This window comes from Octodon degus, unplaced genomic scaffold (genome assembly GCF_000260255.1).
Source record: "Octodon degus isolate 3935 unplaced genomic scaffold, OctDeg1.0 scaffold00002, whole genome shotgun sequence".
Lineage (NCBI taxonomy): Eukaryota > Metazoa > Chordata > Mammalia > Rodentia > Octodontidae > Octodon > Octodon degus.
Window position 1 is genome coordinate 17,216,440 of NW_004524578.1, and position 6,848 is coordinate 17,223,287.

Below are 6,848 nucleotides of genomic sequence, written 5' to 3' on the forward strand. Positions count from 1 at the left end.
CTTACATCTGAATGACACGAATGATAACACCAAACTCACGGTAGACTATAAGGATTGAATGAAATGGTATTTGTCACAATGACTAACGTATTTTAGGTGCTTGATAATTTGTTTGTGCCCCATGTCTTTTACTGCCTAATAGAAGCTAAACCAATTCTTTTCCAACTTACATATTTTCTTGCTTTGCTAAAAAAAAAAGTACCTAAGTAAATAGTATTTTTAAGGTACAACTTACTTAATTTTTCCTATTTCAAATTTTATTTTATTAGTACAATTTTGGAGTACATGCATTTTTCAGTCATCTGGGGGAGTTGGTACTGTGCCCAACACAGATAGTTTTCTTTTTAAGTCTCCTTCCTTTCTTCTTTGTTCCCTCCTCCTCTAGTTCTCCTCGCCCCCATCTCATCTGGGGTAGGGGCGGGTACAGGCTGGCTCAGTCCACCCTGAGGGCAGGGCTGGTGCAGCATGTGGTGCCTGCATAGAACCACAGTCCCCTGTGTCTGCCTAAGCTTCCCTAAGCAGGTGTTTTAGACCACTGAGCTATCTCACTGCCCCCCCTTTTCATTCATGTTGATGTCATTAATCTTAGCTCATGTTCGTGGTCTATAATGTGCACACTCATAAAGCCTATTAGGACCTTGTATCTGGCACATCTTCACTTTGCCTACTCTGCTGTCTACTCTCCCTCCCCCTCACTCCTGGTTCCCAGGGCCCTTTCCCATCTGCAAGAAACCAGCCCCGCATCTCCTTTGATCCTTCCTTTACTTTTCTGCTAGTTTATCTGAGTAGGTACTTTCATAAACAACACAATTATAATGAACTATTTAACTCTCCCCCAGTGTTGAGCATTTAGGTTGCTTTCCCGTTCACTGGACAGTTATTGTTGTGATGGCTATCATCAATAAAAGGGGAATAGTATCATAGTGTACCAGATGGTTGATGGTTAAACACATCCAATGTGTGTAACCCTTGGACTGAGGGAGCATCTCTGGGTAAAAAACTCTTCCGGTCATCTGTTACCACTGCTTCCTGCTCATGTCATATGCAAACTCACGCAAGATCATTACTTGAAACTGGGACATGGCTACAGATTCCATTCATCCTATACCCATTTGCTTTCATTTTATGACACCAATAATGACACATAGCCAAGCATGCAAGTTTGCTGATCTCTGTAATATTGTCAAAACTTGATTTTTATAAGCACCAAATCCCCCGATAGGAGCTACTTTCTCCCTCCCTCCCAAGGAATGATATTCTTTCTTTGTTCTCCTGCATGACCCCACAGCTGGCCCTCTGTCAGCCACCATCACATGTACGATCCCTTAGTGGAGTAAAAAATATTATAATGTATGGCATTAGGCAGATGTGAACACTTCATTACATAATCTGTTTTCTTGTTGGACTTTCAAAAGTCTTCAGGGATTTTTCCAGGCACAAATGGTGTCACATACATATCTCTGATCAAGAGTTCTGACTCACAGGAGAAAATGCTTTGCATTCACCGAAAATGATACCTGGTGCAAGAAAGGCTAAATACACTTTGAATTCATCCCTATCTTCAACTTCCTATAGAATCTATTTAGAACTGTGACCAAGAATTCCCTGAATTTTGTTATTCTGTGGCTCGTATTATGCTTCACATTATTCCCTCAAAGAGTTCTGCCACCTCCTATCATGACTCTGTTAACATAATCCATGCCATGAGCTCTGTGACTACTGAAGTAAACCCAGGGTACAATCACTGGTTCCATAGGTTTTTCCATGATATAAATTACTTTGAAAAATGGGCCACTGCTTTATCTGTGGCTATCTTACTCCCCTGTCTTAATACTCCAGCCGGAAATCCCAGCTTTTTGGTAGGTTACTGTTATAGCTTGTGTTCAGATGTACCCCAGAGCCTCCTGTGCTCATAGACAGGGCTTTCTCAGTGCTAACTGGATCAAAAGTGTGTGAGGCTGGCATTGATTCGTGGTGCAATGCTAGAACCCAGGGCACTAGGATTAAGGGTATGAGGGCTACCCACCCTGAGTAGTCTGGATAAAAGGGGAAGAAAGACGCTTTTAAGGTCCCTTGTTGCTTTGCTATATTTTGTCCACCGGGAACTGTTCTCCTCTGCCAAACCGCCCTGCCTTAAAGCCAGACAGTTATAGATTGAAACCTTACAAACCGTGAGCTAAATAAATCTTTTCTCCCTTAACTTTGGGCATCAGGTACTTTGGCTCAGCTATGAGAAAATTAAGACAGTTAGTATCCATGGGCAGATTAGCTGATTCTTTTAACTACTATCTGAGAATTCTAGGCATTCACACTGATTGTCTGTCGCCATACTTTCCCCCACCCATGTGCTAGTCATTTATCTGAATCTGCTTCCCCTACTCTGGGACATCATGATGAAGCATTACAAAATAGGGTGAAAAAAATGTTGATCAATATTAGCCCATCATCTCTGGCAGGACACTTCAAATAAATTGCTCAGTTGATGGACTTTGAATTAGACCTTGGTCTAGCCACTAAATAGTTGTCAGTATTGAGCATCATCAGAAATTGCTCAAGGAAAAAGGATTGTACTTTGTTTCCAGTTATTTTCTGATTGTAAGGGGGATAAAATTAATCAGTGAATGGTCACCCTAAAGTATCAGTCTGCAAGTCCCCAGGAATAGGGATAAATATATATCTTTGGCTCAGAAGCACACTGCAGTGAATTCTTTCTGTGCCCCTTTACACAGTTCGCACTAGCCTTTCGTGGTTCCCTGCCCTCATTTAGCCCTTGCTCTGTCTAGTGGCGTGATGTTTCACTACTGACATAACCTATCTGGATCTCATGTCTCATCCCTAAGTTGTAGATCTTACTAGATCCCCTACTCCAAGACTATTTATGAAGCCCACAAAGTTGACATCTATTGAAATGATGCAAACTGTAAAGTGCTTATTTCATCCTATGGATAAAGTGCTTTTCCTTTTGGCCACCTCTCTGCCATCCAGCTCATATTCAAATGGTGATTCTGTTCTTTCATTAGCAGAACTCCCATCCTTGGACAAAGAAAGTGAGCACATCAAAAAGTAGGTGACAAAGAGACTATTTTTAGTTTGCTCTTCTCAACATCTGTCCTATGTTTCATGATAAGTCATGCTTTATCCCCACTTTACCCCATAAACAATTTCCTTGTTTTAACACACAACTGTCTTTGTAAGATATATATATATATTGCTTGCTTTTTTAACTTGGCAGAGTTGATTAAAGCCAGAAGAATCTCATTGGAAAATGTTTGCCATGTGTCCCCATGTCTCTGCCTCACTCCCACCCTTGAACACACACGCTATCTCTCAATATTTTGTAAACAGATTGACCTACTTGATATATTTTTAATGATTTATGTTGTAGAGTAAATCTAAAACCAATAAAAATGGAGATCAGAAGAATGTGAGTCTGTTTAAATAGGACTGATTACTTCTTAACAGTTTCCACTTACTCTTCACACCTAGTTAAGTCTTTCAGTCATAACAAAAGACTTCCATATTAAGGGGAAAAAATAAGCCCTTGTAATTTACAGTCATTTTCAAACGTCCCCTGACTTTCCTTACATCTTCTCCTTCATGCTGTGCTCCAGATAACAGCAAATGTTTAGCTTCCACTTTCAAAACAAGGAAGACTATCTACATGGTTTCACCACACCATATTTAAAAATATAAAGAAATGAGTCGGGAATACATAGAGAAGAAAAGTTCCAGCCTTGGGGAAGGCTAATTTATAACAGCACTGAAATCTCACCTGCAGCCCTCCAAAGACTTGCATATGGTGTCTGACTCTTGTCCTCTTCACTTTTGTGATTCCTGAGTTCTTCAGAGACTTCAACCACCAAGTGTTGGTCACTGTGTGCCACAAGGCATTCTTTGGCCACAGGAATGTATTTGCCAAGTGTGAGGAATGAGGTTGAACTTTGATTCCCTGGGAACAACCCTCAGCCACTGTTGGACTGCAGTTCTTGGGTAAATGGCTCTGCTTCACCCATCCCTGCAGAAATAGGTGTGAGGCACATTTGATACTGTCCCAACATGTCCTGCATGCTTACTGAGGTGTCCTACTCATTACCCGTTCCTGCTCTGGCTCCCCTCCCTTTGCCATCTCCCTTCTTCTACCCATGGTTCCTGGAATAGCGTACTAAATAAACTACCTACATGCAGATTTCAGGGTCGGCTTTTGAGAAGCCCAACCTAGGATAGTTATTTTCCCAGAAAAGTCAAGTGCTAATCAATGTCCTCACCTACATACCACTTCCAGGTGCCATGGAGGTTCACTCTCTGCTGGCAGCCTGTTTCCTGAGGAAGGCATCATCTCATGAGCCACACCAAGATCCACAGCTTTGGCTCCTGCTCCTGTTGCCTAGGTTTCATATCACTGCTACCTAGACACATGAGCCCATGTGCTTTGGAATGACAGCAATGTCTTATCCAGAATTATCCTCGGGTGAAAGATTTTAAATAAGCTCATAAGCCAGCAGCAAACATATCAAAAGGTTAGAATGCTTCTTGTAGTCAGTCAAGAGTCATCACAGGTGGTTAGATGCCATCGAGGTTAATCCCAACAGACTTTGTGGGCTTTTGAAGAGATGTCTGCATTCTTTGTTTATTGTGTTGTTCCAAATTTTAAATCCTATCCTTGAAGGGATTCTTATCCAAATGATCTTTTCCTCATCCATCCTTCTCTTCATCCCTGTTGAGAACATCCTTGCTTATCACTTGGAAGTGCTAAAAAATGACATAATGGTAAGAGCAATAATAGATAAATTTTGAGTACATATAACATGCTGAGCCCTTGCTATGCCTTTTACCTACTATATGCATCTGCTATGTGAATGCTCTATCACTTAGCCCCATAATTACCACATAGAGCAAGTCCTATAAGGACCTCGCCACACGTTGATGGCATTAGGTTCTCCCTACCTCCACCTCCTTTGCCATGCGAGTTTGCAGTTCCTGTCCTCCTCCATGGGCAGGGTATCATCTCACTGCTTGGCTGTGTTCATCAACACAATGACCACGAGCAACAGAATATTAGCAAATGCAATACAGGAGGGCCTTGTCTACATCTGCTCATCTTCTGGATCTCCTGCAATATCCATGAGAATGTGCTCAGGCTAGGCTGTTAGAGAAGCACAGCCTAGATAGATGACAGATGACTTGTGACATAAGTCTGAGTGGAGGCTGCCCTGGAGAAATCTAATCCGTAGATTTGTAAGTAAATCCAGGGAAGGACAAAGTAATTATCGTCCTAACATAAGTCTAATTTAACTTAAATTCTTGCAGTTCAAATGCATGGATAAAATAAGTGCTTGTTATCTTAAGGCACTGAATTTTGGAGCTTTGTTATTGTGCATTAATATTGCAGTGGGTAATTAATATGGAGCCTCATTTGAGATGTGAAAAATATGAGACTCTGAGGAGACAAGCTGAATGCCAACGAATCACACACAGTAAAAGTTGCAGATAGGAACAGGTTCTTGCAAAACTGAAAGACAGTTCTCCAAAGACGTCTGTCTGTCTATCTGTTTGTCTGTCTGTCTATTTACCATCTCCATAGATTTGCACTATGAAGTCAAGGACCAGAATAGTAAATAATTCATTTGGGTTTCTTAATTATCCACAGCTGCTGGATATAATAAAAATCTAACCAAAGTCTATTGAATTATGTCAAATTCAACTAAAAGAAATCATAGCTTCATTTTTAAAATAAGAGATAACTTGTTTTTTTTTTTTAAATGGGTACACTTTCATTTGTCCCTTTCTTTAAGGACAAGGGAAATGTCATAGATGGGGTATTTTAAAAATATCTTCTTTTTTTTTGGTGTCACTGACATTTATTAGTATGTGCCCTAATAGAGGTGCTGGGGCTTGCCCGTAGTGCTCTTGATATATAGGGCCCAGACATTCTGCCAATTCCTCTTGATCAGTGACACCAGGAAGTTGATGGCCAGATGGATGTTGTACGCACAGTCATCATCTGTCATCTTCACACAACCAACAGCCGCAGCCAGACACAGGACCTTCTCCATCTGGAACTTGATCATGGACTTCACTTCGTCACCTTTGGCCACCATGTTTTCGTTGTGGGTCAGCAGGGAAGGGAACTTGCCAGCCTTATTGAGGTCAGGAGCCAGGATTCACGGGGTCGGTTTGATCAGGGACTCCAGAAAGGCAATGTACATTTTGGCCAGTTTTTTAACGAGCTTCTTATTCTTGTTGAGCTTCTTCAGCCCCTCAGTGTCCATGTGGGGGAGGTCCACAGCCTCGGTCTCGTCGCAGTACTGCTGGTCCCCCAGGATTCACAGGGAGAACTTGGGGCAGGGTGTGGACTTCAGCCTGACCGTGTCCGAGAAGCACTTGTCCTTCTGAGGGTCATAGTTCTTCAAGCTGATCTGTAACTCCACAGTCCCTAAAAACTTCTGGCACTTGTGCTACTTCCTGGGCAGGACGTCACACACCACCTCACACAGGGGTGTTGTGAGAGACTTTGTTTCTCATGATTCCTTGCACAGAGGAAACTGGAAAAGAGAAAGCTATTTTAAAAATATCTTGAGATTTTGTAATTGTCTCTTGTCTGTAGTACTTGTAGATGAAATGATGTCCTGTTTTTTTTTTCTCAGATAAATTTCAGAAATAAAGTATTGACATAATCTTAATAATTGCTTGTGAGTATGCAGGGTTTCATTGGGTAATCTCTACTAAGCAAGTTTAAAATTTTTCTTAAGATGCTTAAAGGGCAATTTTATAGCAGCACAATTCATAATAACCCAAATTGTAGAAGCAGCCTGTATGCTGATCAACAGATGAATGGATGAAGAACATGC

At 41.4% G+C, this 6,848-nt stretch overlaps 1 pseudogene; it reads right to left on the reverse strand.

Moving 5' to 3' along the window:
• Positions 1–5,873: 5,873 nt before the first annotated feature.
• Positions 5,874–6,400, reverse strand: LOC101581063 (annotated as a pseudogene).
• Positions 6,401–6,848: the final 448 nt, after the last annotated feature.